The following is a 20,015-nucleotide window of genomic DNA, read 5'->3' on the forward strand; positions in this document are numbered from 1 at the left end:
TCACCTTTTCTCCATCTTTCTCTTTCTCCATTCTAGAATACTCTTCTTTTACCATTCTGCCCACCGATGTCAGATCTGATCTGAGTCATTTTGTTGTGATGGCTGTATGACAATGGTTTTGCACATATACCTTGTGGTTTTGAATAGCTGCTACACCTAGGAGTAGTTTCAGGGAACTAGCCTGAGAAGGGAGCAGGGTCACACAAGATTATAAACTGGTGTGAATTCTATTGTATACAACTTTTATCTATTTTGGAGCAAATGACTCATAAAAAATAATAACAGGAAATGACTTTAGATGTCATCTTCAGAAGTGGGGAATCTATAATCTTAATACATGGCTACTCAGATCTGCAGCACTTGATCCTGGTTGTCTTCCATGTCTGGAACTTTTCTTCCTTCTTACCTTTACTTATTATAATCCTTAGTTGTCTCAAAAACTTGATTTAAATGTCCCCTCTTATATGGAGACTCTATCTTCCAAGCTATTGATATCTCCATGTCCTCCCCACTCCCACCCCCACCCCCAATCTTATTTTGACTTTTTTATATATTTTGCATCTTCTTGAGGAGTATGCCAGAGTTCACTCTAACCTTTGTAGGATCATAGCTAAATTTTCAGCATGAGCATCTCCATCTCAGGACAATCATGCACACCAAAGTTTGATTTATTACATTTCTGATTGTTTAGACTTGTGTGTGTATAGATTTTTTTTTCCTCCTGAGAGAACTTTATTGTTCAAACATTTACCAGCAAATGTCTATATGGCTGAACCTGAACCGAAATTCCCTGCCTGAAAACTGAAGCCTAGCGATAACTACAACAACAATAGCAATGACAATAATGACAAAAATAGGCATTGAAATAGGACATTAAAATTTGCAAAGTACCTTTTACCCATTATCTCATTTGAGCCTCACAATAGCCCTGATTTACTTATGGGTATACATACATGTGGTTTGTCCTAATTTCTCCTTATGGGCTTAAGCCTGGCACATGAGGTACTTACTGGGATGAAATCTGTTGATTAATTAAAGGTCTTAGAATTTTCAGTGCAACTTTTTTGCTCATTCCTCCAAGATTATGGGATGCTTTTGTTAACACAGATGATGGACCTATGGCTTGATGGGAAATGCTTGGAATGGTTTTTGGGCTTCTAAAAAAAGAGAAGATTCTTCATTAGTGAGTCTTCTTCACTTTGTAATTGAAGAAATATAGATGAGGTAACAGCTACTCACATTTCTATAGTACTTTTTCATTTGAAAAGCTCTTTCCTCACAGCAACCTTGTGAGTAAGATAGGACAAGTACTATTGTACTCATTTTATAGAAGTTCAAAAAAAAGAAATGACCTATTCAAGGTCACAGAGCTGAGATGCAAACCTATGGCATTTGACTTCAAGAAAAGTGCTCACTCTACTGTTCTATGTTAGTTCAGAGTTAATTTCAATCTTAGAGGTGAATACTTATTTCTCTCCCAGAGCTAGATATAATTAAAATAATAATTGTAACTATATTAGTAGCAGAGCATATATTGGAATATGGTTTTTTAATCTGAATCTATGATTTTGATAATATAGTTTGATGATATAATTTTTCAACAACTTAAAATCTCTGAGAGTTATCTAGATGGCTTACCCAGAATTACTTATATGTGTTAGAATTGTATGGAAGTTAGCTGTCAACCCTTTTTATCACCCTGCCTCTAATGGGAATAACTCGCCTTTAGTAATAACCATAAGTGGAATTTGAGAACTACCCCATGGCCTAGTTCAATGTTTACACTGATCATTGACTATCTTGTAAAGGATAATCTAGACCTTCTTTGCCAATTTTACAATTTCTTAAATTGTTTATCCTGAAGATGAATAAGTGCAGTGGGTCTGGGGGATTGTGATATGGGTGATGTAGGTTTAGATTAGAAGGAGATGTCTTAAAAAAAAAACCCTTTGTAAGACATACTGCCTACTCTACAATTTTGCTTATGTATGTGATCTATAGGGATTTTGTTTTATTTTGTTCTGTTATTACTATTTTACCTTTTTTTTACATATAGAGGATTGATTGTTTTTAATGTGTCATACAGTTACTAACTTCTATTCTGACTGGCTCTAAGGCTAGCTAGCCATTTGCCATCATGTACAACACCATCAGATCTACCCTGCTTTTTATGTAAATGATTACTTTGGTTTACTCATTCCAGGTAGCTTATCACAGCTAGGCACTTTAATCTCTTCTTGAATAGATTATTTTTTTTTTTTTGCAAGGCAATGGGGTTAAGTGGCTTGCCCAAGGCCACACAGCTACATAATTATTAAGTGTCTGAGGCCAGATTTGAACTCAGGTACTCCTGACTCCAGGGCCTATGCTCTATCCACTGAATCACCTAGCTGCCCCCTCTTGAATAGATTTACTAGCAAAAATCTTGAGTTCAAATGTCAGTTTTGCCACTTGTATGATTTTGGGCAAATCTTTTAAGTCTTCTAATCCCTGCATTTCTCATGTGTAAAATGAAGGGGTTGGACCAGTTGGTCTCCAAGCTCATGCCTAGATCTACATCTATTTAGATCCTATTGTAAGGGAAGGGGGTGTGTCCAATACTCTGAGCTCCACTTATTACTTCTAACAAGATGCTTTATGTCTTTACATCATCATCAACTGAATGCCTCTTCAAATTATAGAATCAATCAATCAAAAGTATGGAGTAAGTATGAATAAGTCCTCACATCTCTATGGAATCAATCCATCACAAGTGTAAACTAGATAGAAATGGATGAAAGCAGATGGCACCACACAGGAAATGTCTTGTGGTTGACTGAAGAGAATCAGTCAAGCCCTGTGGGGCTTGAATAAAACAGCAAGTCAGTTCACCATCAGAAAATTCCAGTACCAGTCCACCCTAGTAGTCAAAAAACTCAAGAGTCTTTGAAAGAGAATTGCTTAAAATGGAAGAGAGGGTGGAGGTAGGAACTGGGGGTGGGGTGGAGAAAGCCTCCATCCCACCTTAACCAGAGGATGATCTTGTGAATTTAAAAAGGTTAGACATGCTGGCTCCTCTCTGTGTGAATAGCGATCTCCCCATAATAGCACGGACTGATGGCACTGTCTGCACCAGAGCTGAGAGATAGAATGATGATACTGAAATATATTGAGGAAAGGCAATTTTCCAAGACCATTGAGCCTTGGAGAACAACAGAGAGCATGTAACAGACTAGAGCTTCTTGAACATTCAGCAAAGAACATTAAAAAAAAAACACAAGGTAAGAGTTACCCCTTCATCTTATGTATTTTCTAAATCTGAGTCCTCTTTCCTCTGAACTCTTTAGGTACTTGTAGAAAAGTTTACCCCAGAATTTTGGGGGGGATGTTTTTGTACCAACTATTCCTACTTTAATACATGAATAAATTTTGACATAATTTCCCATAAGAAGTTTATCATATTATATATCAATTTCACGATGGCATGCTTCCCTGGGTTCTGGATAATGGATGCTGCTTTCATGATTTCTTGGTCACCAGTGGAGTGAAACAAGGCTGTGCCCTTGCTTCCATGCTTTTTAGCATGATGTTTTCAGCCATGTTATCAAATATCCTCATTGAGGATGAACATGGCCTCAAGGTCAGCTACCTCACTGATGGCACATTCTTTAACTTGAAAAGGCTGCAAGACAAGACTAAAGTGGAGGGAGTGGTGGTGCATGATCTTTTGTTTACAGATAACTGTGTCTCAATGCAGTCTCTGAAGCTCACATGACTCAAAGTAGGGATCTGTTCTCTGTTGTTTGTACAAATTTTGTCCTAATAATTAACACCAAGAAAATACAGGTCCTCCATCAGCCAACATCACACCATCCATATGTGGAACCAACAGTTATAGCAAATGGAGAAGTTTTGAATATGTGAATAAGTTCATGTACTTTGACAAGGCAATGGCACACAGCTAGTTGGTTGGTTGGTTGGTTGGTTGTTTCTCATCCTTCATTATTGAAGAAGACCAAAACTACATCACTATGTTTGAGACAAATTATAGTGTGTCTGACTGGCTGCTCAGACCAATACAAACTCAGAATGTTCTACCATAGGTCAGGCAGAAATAAACTATGTGAATACCTGGGGAGGGTACTCTAAACTTACATGTCACTTTTCCTTTGAGCTGCTTCAATTCTGCCTTTCTCATAGAGTGCAGCAGCACCCTCACTGATGAGGGCATGCTATGCTGAGTGGTCCTGTGCTAGTGTCTCCCATGCAGTACAATCAGTTCTTTTTTAAAAATTTTATTTAAGGCAATGGGGTTAAGTGACTTGCCCAAAGTCACACAGCTAGGAAATTATTAAGTGTCTGGGTCAGATTTGAACTCAGGTCCTCCTGACTCCAGGGTCGGTGCTCTATCCATTGCACCACCTAGCTGCCCTGCAGTACAATCAGTTCTAAAGTTCTTCAATGAGACCTTCCAGGTATCTCAGTATCAGTTCTTCTGACCCCCTTGTGAGTGCTTTCCCTGTTTGAGTTCTTCAAAAAATAGTTTTTTTTGTCAGGTGTAGATCTGGCAATCTAATAAATTGCCCAGCCCATTATAGATGTACTCTCTATAGTAATGTTGGAATGCTAGGTAGATGAGCTTGAGAAAGGACCTCAGTGTCTGCTATCTTCTCCTGCCAGGTGATCTTCAGAATCTTTATTATTTTTTTTTTGCAAGGCAATAGGAGGTTAAGTAACTTGTCCAAGGCCACACAGCTAGGTAATTATTGAGTGTCTGAGGCCAGATTTGAACTCAGGTACTCCTCCTGACTCCAGGGCTGATGCTCTACCCACTGCACCACCTAGCCGCCCCCTTCAGAATCTTCCTAAGAAAATTTAAATGGAAGCGATTCGGTTTCCTGAGATGTTGCTGGTTTCACAGGCATATAGCAATGAAGTCAATGCAAAGGCTCTGAAGATCTTCAATTTGGTAGTCAATCTAATACTTCTTCTCTCCCATGCTTTCTTTTGTAGTCTCCCAAATAATGATCTGGTTCTGGCAATGGGAGCGTCAACTTCCTTGTCAATGTGTACATCCTTGGAAAGGATGCTGGCAAGGTAAATGAACTTGTCCACATTACTCAAAACTTCTCTGTTTTGTTGTTATCGATGATTCCACATATGGATGGTGTGGTGCTGGCTGATGAAGCACCTGTGTTTTCTTGGTGTTAATTGTTAGGACAAAATTAGCACAAGGAGCAGAGAATAGATCCAAACTTTATTGTATCTCAGCTTCAGAGGCTACATTGAGTACATAATCATCTTCAAACAGAAGATCATGCACCAACACTCCCTCCACTTTGGTATTGACTTGCAGTCTTTTCAAGTCAACGAATATGCCATCAGTGTGGCTAACTGATCTAGAGGCCATGTTCATCCTTGGTGAAGGCATTTGAAAACATGGTTGAAAACATCATGCCAAAAAAGTATGGGAGCAAGGACACATCCTTGTTTTACTCCATTGGTGATTGAAAAATCTCAAGAGCATCATCTACTATCCATCTACTACCCTGGCATGCATGCCACCATGAAATTAATATACAATACCAATGAACTCTGGGCAACCAAATTTTGATATAATTTTTCATAAGTCCTCATAACTAACAGTATCATAGGTCAGATCTACAAATATTGTGTACATACCTCTGTTCTGTTCCTGGCATTTTTTCCTGCAGTTGTAGCATAACAAACACCATATCAACTGTTCTTCTATCCTTTCTGAAGCCATACTGGTTCTCAGGGAGGTGATCATCTTCTAGAAAGATCAGTTTATTGAGGTCTCTGGCAAGGATATTACCAGCAATGACTAAAAGAGAAATATCCTTGTGATTGTCACAGGACAGTCTATTCCCTTTACCTTTACAGAGAGGGACTATGGAGGCATCCTTGAATTTTGGGGGGATAACCTCTTCATGTTATATAATGTAGAACAATTCAGTCAGTTTTTGAATGAGCAATGGACTCTCCACCTTGTAAATCTCAGCTAGTATAGAATCAGCACCAGGTGTTTTGTCACTTGAAAGGAGCCTAATGATATTTCAGGTGGAGCTTCAGCTAGGGACTGATTGACTTAGGGAAATGATTCTAGAGACATGGATTGAACATTTCCATAGTGTTCTTAACAGATCATCATCAATCAATGCAGAAACTATTGACAATTTACCTCAAGTTGAAGTCAGTCAGTTCCCATGTACCAAATTCTAGAAATACAAAGACAAAAATTTAGCTCTTGTCTTCAAGAAGCTGAAGTTCTATCTAGGAGAATTATATCTACTTGTATAAAATATGTACAAAAATAAAGCCAAGGTAATTTCAGGGGAAAGGCATTACTACATGGGAAATCAGGAAAAGCCTCATATAGGAGAATTCAATTGAACTGAACTTTGAAGGAAACTAAGGACTTCTTATTAACATTAATGTTTAATGAAGATTTAAATCCTATTTTAAGGAAATTTCTAATTCAATAAATAAATAAAATCAACATAAAATACACAAATAAAAATAATATAAATATAAGTGGAAACTTTATATATATATGTATATTGGTGTATATGCATATATATCATATATAATTCCATAAATACATTTATATTTATCACTAGAACTTCCAAATTAGTTTTGATTCTTCCAGTGCCATTTCTTTTTAAGTCCATCTATATAGCCATAATTCCTTCAATCATTCCCTATATATCTTTCATCCTTTCTAATTTCCTTCAAGAGTTGATATCCTGGGGGCAGCTAGGTGGTGCAGTGGATAGAACACCTGGAGTCAGGAATACCTGAGTCAAAATCCAGCTTCAGACACTTAATAATTACCTAGCTGTGTGGCCTTGGGCAAGCCACTTAACCCCATTGCCTTGCAAAACCCTAAAAAACAAAAAAAAAAAAGAGTTGATATCCTAACCTCAAGTATGCCTGATACTATGAGTAACTTTCAGAACAAAGAAAGATTACAGGATCAAGGACTGAAAGGAATTTCTTACAATCCCTAACATTCATAGATTAGACAAACAAGGACTAAAGTAGTTGCATGGAGGCCTGTTACTCTCTATTTGTGAATCTATATTTGAATTTTTTTTCATCTGATTCAAAATTCTTTCCTTTGTACTATCCCTCATATTTGAAGACCTCTTAACCAATTGCTTTACTTTCTAGGTCAACAACACTGTTGAATCTGTTGCCATAGGCTCTAAGCAGACTGTCATTTTTAGCAGTGACATAGTGATTTTGGTGTATTCCCTAGGAATGAAACAGATAGTATTATTAGCTCTCTGTCAACACTGACAGCAACTCATGAAATATTTTAAAATAGTTTTAGAGCTGTTAAGGAGGCTAATTATACACTGTTCAAGATAGCATAAAAATGGAAAAACAACAAAGTGAACTGATCAGAGAGAGAAAGAAATACACCTGCAGAATTTATCTCTCTCTCTCTCTCTCTCTCTCTCTCTCTCTCTCTCTCTCTCTCTCTCTCCCCCCCCCCCCCAACTCAATGTTAGAATTATGTAGCGAAGAGCGAAGGAAGTGGGCCCATGATGTTCAGAGAGAGTTTTTTACTCCCTCTATGCTCACAGGTGTTCTTAACTAGCTCTACTCATCCCGGAGAAAATCAGAAAATTAAGATTAGACATATAAGCAAATGAGCTAATGGCATTCATAATAATCATTTAAAAACTCATCAGACATAGCAAGCAAACCAAAAAGATTTAAAAAAGAACCACCTGACAATCTGTCTTGTAAATACTGTCTTCCATCTTATGATATGCATTTTTAAGACTCCCATAACCAATTTGTCTGCTGAGGCACTGCTATAATTGTTGTTCATTGTATCTAACTTTTCCCATTTGAGGTATTCTTGACTCATTCAAATGAGGAAACTGGGGCAAATAAAGTTAAATGACTTGCTCAGGGTCACACATTCAATAAGTGTCTCAGGCTGAATTTGAAGTCTTCCTGACTTTGGACCCAGTACTCTGTACACTGTGCCACTTAGATACCTCACGAGCAATAGATCATGGATTCTATGTCTTGCTTCTCTGCTGACATATTTTCTGATCCTGGGCAAGTAACCTTCCATTGTGGAAGGAGTCACTTTTTTTGTCTTGTAACTTTTAAAATGAAATTCAGCTCAAGCACCACTTTCTAAGAGAGGCTAATCTTGATCCTCTCCTTATGTTTACTTTGCATTTATTTTGTATTTACTTATCTTTGTGTAAGGATGAGACTTCAATCAAGAAGTTGGCTTCCTAAACAAAGATACCTTCCTTATATCAAGGACTTTAATTAATTGAGGACTGAATGGAATTTCATTGTTAGGAAGCCTGAAGATTCAGAGACCTTTAAAATCATCTAGTCCCACCAATGCACTTGCGGTTAGATATAGTAAATAGAACAGTGGGTTTGGAGTCAGGAAAACTGGGATTTTCTAGCTGTGTAATCATGGGTAAGTCATTTCTCTTGTCTCATTTTTTTAATTTTGAAATTGAGAGTAATTTCTGTAGTACCTACTTTATTACTGTGATATCTAAATGAGATTATATGTGCAAGATGCTTAAATGAATACATCCTTTGCTTTGAAAATTCTCACAACACAGACTTGACCAAGCAGTTAATACATTTTATTGTTTTGTAGGTGAGAGAGAAACACATGAAATAATGTAATGAAATGGTAGCATAGTTGTCTAAGTTATTACATTAAGGACTGAATTGGAGGGATAACAAAGAGACCTTTGTTAAGTAAGAGCACATTGATGGAATCAGTCCATCAGAACCCAGTATGAGAATTAATCCAATGCATTGTATGAGAGCTTGGGTCACAAGGAATTGGTATAAAAGGAAGGATCTATTTCAGAACCAGATAGAAATTCTGAGGGCCTTAAAGCAAAGAGGATAGAAAAGAAAGATCATGGTTATACAAGAGATGAATCAGAATTTGGTAGCAGCCCTGGGCAACCAGTAAAAGGAGAAAGAGAAGACAGGATTCAGTATAGATACAAAGTGAGCTATCAGAGAAAGTCAGTGGCTCTACAGGTTTCTGATGCTAGAGATCTGACCTGACTCCATCAGCATATACACTTATTCAGGGGTGGAAACCTGAGGCTGAGAAAGGCTTTTCTCTTTTCCCAACTATCCCTCCTGGTGCCTTCATCCATAGACACTATAATACAATCAGATTCCAGGAAATTTAGCACAATCACAAAAAAGATGAATTGTTACTTTGAGATAGATTTAAATTTAGATAGAAAACTCAGCTTCTGCTAAAATATTAGGAATTTTCATAATTTGGGGATCAATCAATAGATTGAACTATTATCTAAAATAAACTTCACAAAGTCAGAAAAGGGAATCATGTGGACTTTCACATGTAATCTCACTTGGATACCACAATAATGAAGTAGGCACTACAGGCATTACTCCCATTTTAAGATAAGAAATTTGAAATAGAGATAAAAGTGATTTGCTTATGATCACCTAGAAAGTATCTATCTATAAGAGATGCTGTTTGAATCCAGGTTTTTCTGACTCCAATGGAGTCAGACCCTGACATTGTGGTGTCATTTTGGTCCTCTTTGAGTATAAAGGACAACTTCAAATGAAATTTTTGAATTTAGACTGTCTCCTTATGCACCAAGGAGATATTTTGGGAGGTAGATATTTTGTAGAATACTGATTCCAATACTATATCTTTTTATACCAAGCTGCAAATATATTAGTTAGATTAGATGACCTGAAAGTACTCTTTAGCCTTGAAAGACAGTGAATCTTTGGACTGCCTAAACATAAAATCTAATTCAGTCTTTAATTTATAAGTTTAGCCAGCTATACCATTACTTCATTCCACTAGTTTGTGTCCTTCTCTCTCACCTGTAAAACAATGAGACCACTTAACAGGTTGGTCAAGACTGTGTTGTGAGAATTTTCAAAGCAAAAAGTGTATTAATAATGAAGAATCTATAATTCAGTAGAAGAGAATGAATTTCACAGTTATAAAAAAATCCTTTTACAAAATTACTTTCTGGTCATGCTGGAAATTATATTCCTCAGATATATTTGTGACAAATCGTAGGTATCTATGTATATCAGAAATCCCTGGTAATTTAGTTGGCAAAATAAATATTGTTAATAGTAGTGTCTATGAAACATCTCACAGAATCTCCAGTAAAGATGTAATTTTTACATTTTCAAGGTAAGTATAAGAATGAGATTTTGTTGAAATAGGCTGATAAAGAAGAAAATTGAAATAAATAAGATTAAAGATCATGACAGGGCTGAGATTCATATTTCACTGGACCAGATAATTATGATCTGTCTCAGTTTAAATTGGACTCCTAAAAACAGATTTTATAATAGTTGCCTGGACAAAACTCATCTGTATTCAGAGAATTTTATGTATTTTTCTATTGTATCTTCACAGATAGACTAATTGGAAGGAGATAAAAGCCCAACATTTTATATGTATACTTGTACCTGCTTTATGCAATTGATTAAATGTATTTTTAGTACTTTTAACTCAAGCTGTTTCTATATGAGACCACCTCCTAGATTTTAACCATTCCTTCTGTCAAAGGATCAAATTCTTAATTTGTTCTGCTGATATCACCGATGTTTTGATTGGACTGTCATGCAGAAATCAGAAAGTTGACCCATCTGTCAATAAAACTTTAGATTCAGCTCCTTCAAAGAATATTATAAACACTTGTAGCTGTTTTGCTATCCAGTCTGAGGATCATAATTCCAAACGTTGAAAAGCTTGCAAATGACAAAGGATATGGAATAGAGAAAGGACACTGGAAGAACAAGGAGAAGTGACAATAGTCAGGAAGATATTTCTATTGTCTGGTTCTGAACCATATTGGAAAATGAAGACCTTAAGTACTGAGTCTTCCTATTAAATGTGGGACTTCAGGAATATTTAAGATATAAGTGAGAGAAACAGAGCAAAAGTGACCTCATTGCTATAGCCTGAGCCCACCTTCACCAGTAATCTCCCCTTTGGTGATATTTGAGTGAGCAGTACCCAAACAAGGGACTTGAACTGATTCCAGCAACTGTGAAAAAGTTCTTCTGAAACAATTCTTCATATTCTTCATCATCGGTCACTGTCAGATACACTGCAGGTTGACCCAATAATGTGGGGTCATTTTGAGTCCTCTTTGAGTATAAAGGGTAACTACAAATGAAATTTTTGAGTTTAGATGGTCTCTTCATATACCAGGTAGATATTTTGTAGACAGATACTTATTCCATTGTTCTTAACTCTCAGTCTCAGTCTCTGTCTCTCTCCTCTTTACCTCTGTCCTTCTCTCTGATGGACTTCTTTTGCTTTGTCTGGTGGAGTCTATGGACTCTTTCTTAGAATAATATTTCTAAATGCTTAAGTAAAATGTAAAGAATTAAAAAGGAAACAAATTAGATTGAAACGCAGTTATCAAAATATTTTTTTTCAGTCAATGAGCATTTATTAAGTATTTGTTTCCATATTTCTCCATGTATAAGATGCACCTTAATTTTGGAGCCAAAAGTTTGAAAAAACAATGTATTATATAAAGTTATTGAACTCACGTTCAATTCATTATAAAATTCAAGGACTTTCTGCTCATAGCTTTCAGACAAGTCTGGTGCATGGACACATGCTTAGTCCATTCTGCTTCATGAACCTGAAGCATCAAGTGTGTGCTCCTTTGAAATCAGTTTGCTGAACCATCTTTGTGGAAACAGGAATTCCAATTGCTCTTTGCTCTTCAATCCATCTCTTCAATTTCCTCTCTAGATCAGAACATTTGGCTGACTTGCCTCTCATGGCCTTCTTCTGTCAGGGTGTTTTCAGTTGGGTTTCTTCTTGTTGTAGCCTGTCTTGGATTGTTTTCTCAGCTGGAGGAGGACCAAACTTAGGTTCAGCAGCATGATTTCCATTCACTTTTGCAAACTGTATCACTTTGAACTTGAATTCAGCATTGTATGAAAATCTTTTCTGAGTCATTTCTGGGCAGAACATGGCAAAATGCCACCTTATATACCAGTAACAAATGAATGCAATGAATGCAATGACAACAGACATGGAAAAAAGTGGGAAATGCAAGTAAAAAAATCTACAACTACTGTATAAGACATTTCCAGTTTTTAGACCCAAATTTTTCAAAAAAGGTGTGTCTTAATACATGGGAAAATATGGTATGTTACAAAAAAAGGGGATACAAAAAAAGGGCAAAAGATAGTTCCTGCCCTCTTAGGAGCTCAAAATCTAATTTACAAAGTACTTTACATTTGTTAACTTATTTGATTCCCATAACAACCCTTTGAAGTAGATACTATTATCATTGCCACTTTATAGATGAAGAAATTGGGTCTAGAAAAGGTGAGAGACAATTAATTGCCTAGGATCACACAGGAAGTATCTGAACTCAGGTCTTTCTGACTCTAAGGTCCATCTGCTATCCACTGTGCCACTCAGCTTCCTACTGAATTCATTGACTCAATCTCTGATACAGTCTCATGACCCTGTTAATATTGGTAGACCTGGGAATGAATAGATTGTACAGTCTTGGTTATATGAATAGTGTTTTTGCATTGATTTACCTTTTATCTGATCCAATTACACTGCTTACTAAAATAATGATCATTTGTGCAGAAGCTATTGATCAACAACTTGGAGGGAATAAAGAAAATGATTGGTTAGAAGGTAGAGCATACACAGCTGTTTAATTAGTCACCACAAATATTTCTAAAAGTTTAGAGAGCAGAACCAGTGAGTGACAATAAGTTGCTTTTAAGGTTTTCATTAAAAGGCACAGAAAGTTGGGTGTTATCCATAGTGCTCCCTTGTAGTAACTAGTGTAGTGTAGAGCAGTCACACACCAATCTACAGCCAGTCCAAGTCAAGGGTCATAAAGGTTTCAATGATAACATCAAAGAGCAAAAATGAGGCAATATTATTTTCCCCCTTTAAATATAGTATTTTTTTTTATTTTGTTTTCTTAACTATCAAGCAACTTTACCATGCAAGCAACAAGTTCTTCAAGTTTTCCATTTGTGAAAATAAACGGCTACATGAAAGAAATGGAGAACAAACAGGTAGTTAAAAATAAAACAATAGGGGCGGCTAGGTGGATAAAGCACTGGCCCTGGAGTCAGGAGTACCTGGGTTCAAATCTGGTCTCAGACACTTAATAATTACCTAGCTGTGTGGCCTTGGGCAAGCCACTTAACCTCATTGCTTTGCAAAAACATAAAAAATAAAATAAAATAAAATAAAACAATGAGTAACCAAGGGTCTTTATTTTTTTCTTTTCTCACTCATTGCTTGGGGACCTATCCCAAGCCTTCGCCTGGATACATACCTTTCCCAGGTCTTCGGAGGGCAATAACTGGACAGAGCACCCAGTAGCAGTCTAACAAGCAGGTCTTTATTGCTTACATAGCGGCAAAAAATGTCTCTCTCCTTCCCCAGCCCCATCCCTTTTTATAGTCCTCAGCTCCTCCCCTGAGCTCCTCCCCAGTTCCTCCCTCATGGGCGGAGCCACTTCTGTTACTGGGGTTCCCAGCACCCATGGGGGTGGGTTCACACCCCCAGGCGTCTCCTAGCCCATAGGTGGCCAAAGTCCAGAGCTGGGTCCATGACAACTCATCTTTATTTTCTGGTAAAAGTTGAGAAGTCTGTATGGTCTTATAACAAAGTAGGCCCATTTAGACCTTGCAAATATTGTTGTGTTCCTTTCAGGAATGACTAGTTATTTATGCTTTTAACATTGTTGTTAAAGGCTCCACTTTCATCATGTAGGAGTTATTTTAGACATATTTGTGTTTGAATTGGTCTAGGAATTTGTCCTGGGTGTCCATTTTTTTTTTAGGTTTTTGCAAGGCAAATGAAGTTAAGTGGCTTGCCCAAGGCCACACAGCTAGGTAATTATTAAGTGCCTGAGGCAGGATTTAAATTCAAGTACTCCTGACTCCAGGGCCAGTGTTCTATCCACTAAACCACCTAGCCACCCCAGGTGTCCATTTTATTGATAATTTCTGTTAAATGTCTCAATCAACCAAAGTAGAATCTTTATTTATTCTACTTCATCTACCATAGTTAGCACATATGATTTGTTCTACTATACAAGCAAATTTTCTTGTAGTGTAATATCTTTCATTTTAGAGTACAAATAATCATGACAAAAACAAATACAATTTGGCATATCTTAGATATCTTGCTATAATTTCAATCTTTAAATGGTTTCTTTATGATGCTTTCCATTGTCATTCTTCCTATTTAGTCCATGAACCATTTCTTCTAATCTATAAACCTATAAAAAAAAAGTTTGGGTTTATAGTTCTTTTCATCTTTTTCTGTAGTCCAAGTCCATAATGCTTACCTGACATTCTGGGTTAAACAAAGAATTTTCCTGTTTGAACCTGTTTTCATCCCTTTTGGGTCGAGATTGAAACTGATGTTCATCCATTTTCATTACTTATCATCTGGTTTTTGCCTCTAAGAATTGTATTTTCCTCTGATTCTTCTCTCCAATCATTACTCAGCACTCAATGTTCTCAAAGTGCATCACAGCTTCCCTCCTATAATAATGTTTTCCCTTCATTCTCGAAGAATACCACATCAGAAGAGGTGATACCATGACAAGCAGGTGAGTTGGATTTGAGTGAGGAGGATGCTGTGCTAAGTCACCAGACTCACTTTCTCCTCCAGAGCCATCTGGGTCCAGTGGCCAGATACGAATATGGACAACTGGAGATGACCCTCCTATAACTTCTTCCTCAGTCAATGAATCAACAAGCATTTATTGAGTACTTATGTTGTACTAAGTATTGTGATAAGCATTGGAAATACTGTTGTTGATTGTCCTTTATTCTTGAAAAAGAAACCTTCCTGATGTCATGACAAGCACATGAATTACATTTGAATGGGGGGGGTGTTGGGCTAAGTCATCAACTTCACTTTCTCCTCTGGAACCTTCTGGGTCCAGTGGCCAGATGAATCAGGATGATTGGAGATGGTCCTGGATGTGAGGTAATCAGGGTTAAGTGACTTGTCCAAGGTCATACAGCTAATAAGTGTCAAATGTCTGAAGTGAAATTTGAACTCAGGTTCTCCTGACTCCAGAGCTGGTGTTTCTATCCACTGTACTACCTAGCTGCTCCTACTGGGGGAAAGAAGCTTGAAAGGGGATGGAGTGAGACAAGTATCAAGCTAGGGAGTCTGGAAGTGAAAAGCATCATTCTGGAGAGGAATAAGAAATTCTGGAAAAATTCACACAATCAGAGGGATAGGTTTCAGGGCTGGAAGGTACTTGCTTTATATGAATTCCAGGGCTTATGTGGGTTTCCATTATGAAGAGGTTTCTGGGGGCATGATAGAGGAGAGTGGAGCATAGCAATGAATTTAACCCATATTATGAGATAAAGGATGTTTACTAATTGAATCTCAACCCCTTGTGGATTTGAATTCTATATACCACCTCTTCTTTATAAAGCATAAATTTCTTTCAGATGAAAGTGACTCCCTTTTCATCCAGAGCTGTTCATTTTGGTTAATCATTTGCCCTTCATTTTTGAAGAGAACCATGACATTAGGGAGGTAATGAATTGGATTTAAATGAAAGAGGTCTGTGTAAAGTTGTCAGCCTCTCTTTCTCCTCCACAACCATCTGAGTCCAGTGACTAGATATGGATCAGTATGATTGAGGATGGCCCCCTCCTGATTTGTTCAGGATATTGCTGACTGAACTGAAGGCTAAGTCTTCATTGAATTAGCCACCCTGTCCTCTTGTCTTTTGGCAAAAAAAGCTTCCTTGATCTTCTTGGTTTGAAATATTTTTTTCCTCCATCATCATTGTATGGGGATCAGTATTTGGACTAGCTTCCTTTGGTGCAGAAAGGTGACTGAAACATGAATTTCTAGATGGTTCTGTCAGTAACTCACAACTCTTCTTGCTGGGATTTTATAATCCATCAGCTAGCTGGAAAAGATCCCTTCTAATCTGCCCTTGCAACATGGGTCAACAGACCTTTGTCTGGAGTCCTATCAATTCACAAAAATGTTTTTATAATAAAAACATTTCACTAGAAGAATAAATAAGAGAATTATTTAACAGAAGAATCTATCAATAAATACAAATAAGCGTAGTAACCTTATAAACTCTATGTACTGACCAAAAGGAAGAGAAAATAATCTGGTGGGGTGGAGCATTAACCTTTTACTTAGTTCAAGTTTGCTTAACCTGCAGTTTCTGACTAAATAGTATATTTTGTTGCCTACATTTCAGTACAATTCATTTCCTTTGTTATATTATGTATTTTGTTTTATCCATTTAAAAACATTATTCTGACAAGGCCCCATAGCTGCACCAATCACCAGAGGGATTCATGATAAAAATAAAAAAAAAAGATTAAGAATCTTTGATATAGGTGAAACAGTGCAATTGTGTTTCAAGTAATTTCCTATGGGATGGGTCCCTTAAATCCTATGACCTTGAACTTTAATAAAAAGACACTACCTTTGGGTGGTGGCTGAAAAAATATTTTTTGACACCTAATCTGAGAACTCAAAATTAAGTATATCTTTCCAGGGATAAGCCTAATTTCTATCCAGGGACAGTAAAAACTTATAGTGAAACCTTTTAATATACAATGAAATTGGTGATATGGTCCTATTTGCCTTTTATTCAGGTGATATAATAGCTGAAGCTGAAGGTAATCAGTTCCTAGAGGGAAAAACTTAATCTGTAAAAAAGTTGACTACTGGCTGCTCCGGGCCTGGGAGGGACATCGCCGGTATGCAGCCGTGGCAGCGCCGCCAGCCTGCCGGAACCTCACGGAAAGGCTCCCACCATGGCTGAGAATGGTGATAGTGAAAAAAATGACTGATCTGGAGTCCAAAATATGCCAACAAATTGAGTACTATTTCGGGGACTTTGATCTTCCACGAGACAAATTTTTAAAGGAACAGATCAAAATAGATGATGGCTGGGTTCCTTTGGAGACCATGATCAAATTCAACAGATTAAGCAAGCCAACAAAAGACTTTGATGTAATAAGAAGTGCTCTAAAGAAATCAAAGGCAGAACTCATGGAAGTTAGTGAGGACAAAACTAAAATCAGAAGATCTCCAAGCAAACCCCTCCCTGAAGTAACAGATGAGTATAAAAATGAAGTAAAAAACAGATCTATCTATGTTAAAGGTTTTCAACAGAGGCAGCCCTTGATGACATAAAAGAATGGTTAGAAGGTAAAGGTCAAGTACAAAATATTCAAATGAGGAGAACATTACATAAAGCATTTAAGGGATCAATATTTGCTGTGTTTGATAGTGTTGAATCTGCCAAAAAGTTTTTAGAAACCCCTGGACAAAAATACAAAGATACAGAGCTGCTGATAATCTTTAAGGAAGATTACTTTGCCAAGAAGAATGAAGAAAGGAAGCAAAATAAAGTAGAAGCTAAAGCAAAAGCTAAACAAGAGCAAGAATTAAAACAGAGGCAAGCAGAAGATGCTGAATTGAAATCCCTGGATGAAAAGATTGGATGCTTGCTGAAATTTTCGGGTGATTTAGATGATCAAACCTGTAGAGAAGATCTGCATACACTTTTCTCTAATCATGGAGAAATAAAATGGATAGATTTCATCAGAGGAGCAAAAGAGGGAATAATCCTTTTTAAAGAAAAAGCAAAAGAAGCACTGAATAAAGCCAATGAAGCAAACGATGGAAACTTAAAATTAAGAAACAAAGATGTAACATGGGAAGTATTAGAAGGAGAAATAGAAAAAGAAGCTTTGAAAAAAATCATTGAAGACCAACAGGAATCCCTAAATAAGTTGAAGTCCAAAGGTCGCAAATTTAAAGGAAAGGGAAGAGGAGGTGGTAAAGCTGTTCAGGGTACACCCAATAAAGGAAAAATACAATTCCAAGGCAAGAAAACAAAATTTGATGGTGATGAAGAACAGGAAAATGGTGATGCTGGAGGATCTCTTAAAAGGACATGAGAAGAACCTGAAAAAGAAGAGCCTGCACCAAAACAAATGAAAACTGAAAACGGAGCTGGAGACCAGTAACTTGATAAAAAAAAAAAAAAATTATTCATTTTAAATAAATTTTAAGCTGTCAGATTCGAGGGTCTTTAAAAAGAAAATCGAACTAAATCCACTTCAGTGTCCACCTATAATAGAAGGAGAAGCTATTTTTTGTTTAACTTGTTTTTGTTGTTCAAGTATCCTTATTCTGGGTTTTTTAATATGTATAGTTTTGTTCATCATATCAAAATGTTGGCATTTTAGACATTGATCTGAACATCAAAAGAAAGGTTCTTTCAGTGAAGTTCTGTAATGTTGGAAATACCAACAGATAAAATATATATACTATATAAAAGGAAAAAAAAAGTTGACTACTGAAAACCAACTTAAAACTGTCCTTTTTCAATTTTTATATGATTTAATTAAATTGAATCCTCTGTGCCTTTTTCAGCTACAGTTTTGAATATTGAATCTCTAGTAACACAACAAACTGAATTAGAAATGTGACTGAAATAGCATTTTTTTGGAGTGATACAGATATTCCTGCCAATATGCAAAAAGAAGTATGTGTATGTATACATGTGTATGCATGTATACCCTCATGCACTTTTCTACAGGGATACCAAGAGACATATTCCCATGCAACTTGGCATTACTAAAATTTAAATCCCACTCCATCTGTGGCTAGTCCCTTGTAGAATACCTTCTCATATGATTAAACCAAGTTGATGGATATCTTTTTTCAACAAATTCACAGAAGATTTTGTGTCACAAAAAAATAACTGAAAAAGGTTTGGTTTGGTTTGGTTTTGCACAAAATTTTCACAGGCACTTATGCTGGTCACTTAAACAAATTTTATCCAAGGTATGCATACCACAGATATCACCGTTCATCTCAAGATAGATATATTGCCCATCTTTGACATCAAGAAATATAGTATTTTCATATTCTATAGAAAGTAATGGTGCTAAAAAGTTCTAGGTTGAAAGCTCTTTTGTGTTTGTTGTGATTTTTTTTCTGCATTAATAAAAACAGTCTTTGTGGACTCCTTGTATGCTTGAAGATTGTATGTAAATGTACTTGTAGAAAATAGTGCATATTCATGGAAGCTGAGAAAATAGGGGTAGAGGAGTGAAACTGCAAGATTTCCTGAAAGAAGATTGAAAATAAAAAGTTTAAATTTTAGTATCAACTTGAATTGAGATCCAAGTAGTGATATTTATTTTATATGGAAGGCAAGTTTGCATTCTATCTCCATATATTACCAAAGGACAGAATATTTCTTAGTAAAGGTAAAACCTCCAGGACAATTTTATGCTTTGAAAGGTTATTCACATGTCCATGAACTAATGAAATCCCAATTATTTTACAAGTGAAATCTAGAGTTCTTAAGAAACAGTTCATATCAAGTCAATGGAGTTAGGTTGGTACCCAATATTTGCCATGAATCCATTCCAGTCAGTTTCAATATAAACACAATCCATTTGTCACTGAAGCTCAAGAAAAATAGACAAACACAAAGACAGGATGGTGATCTGTAATTGCTATTACCTGAATTTTTGACAAGTAAGGGAACAATTCTTTTGCAAAATAATGGCCATAATAAGGCTATATGAGAAAGACTAAGTAACATTTATTATTAAATAAAAGAGGAAAAAAGCATTTTTAATTTTTGAAATGTCATCATTGGTGATATTCTTGAAAATAAAGAATAATTATAATGATTATAAAAAGAATAAATATTTCAAGGAGTTCATTATTCTTTAGAAATCTCACTACTAATTAATTCCTCTGGATATCTGAGGTATGACTGTAAACTGATGAGATGAAATAATCAAGAGGTTTGTTCAGGCAGGCAGAAGTTGTTTACTTGGAGTCACTGTCAGAGAGGTAATGGTTGAAGTAAGGAAGGCAAAAAAATTAAACAATCCTTGATTTTAAGGAACTTTCAATTTAAAAGGGTGACAACAACATGCACATAAATAATTAT

General features: G+C 36.4%; 1 pseudogene; it reads left to right on the top strand.

Moving 5' to 3' along the window:
• The first annotated feature begins 16,845 nt into the window (after window positions 1-16,845).
• On the top strand, window positions 16,846-18,066 carry LOC141498223 (lupus La protein homolog pseudogene; annotated as a pseudogene).
• The last annotated feature ends 1,949 nt before the right edge of the window (window positions 18,067-20,015 follow it).

Source organism: Macrotis lagotis, chromosome X (genome assembly GCF_037893015.1).
Source record: "Macrotis lagotis isolate mMagLag1 chromosome X, bilby.v1.9.chrom.fasta, whole genome shotgun sequence".
NCBI classification, from domain to species: Eukaryota; Metazoa; Chordata; class Mammalia; order Peramelemorphia; family Peramelidae; genus Macrotis; species Macrotis lagotis.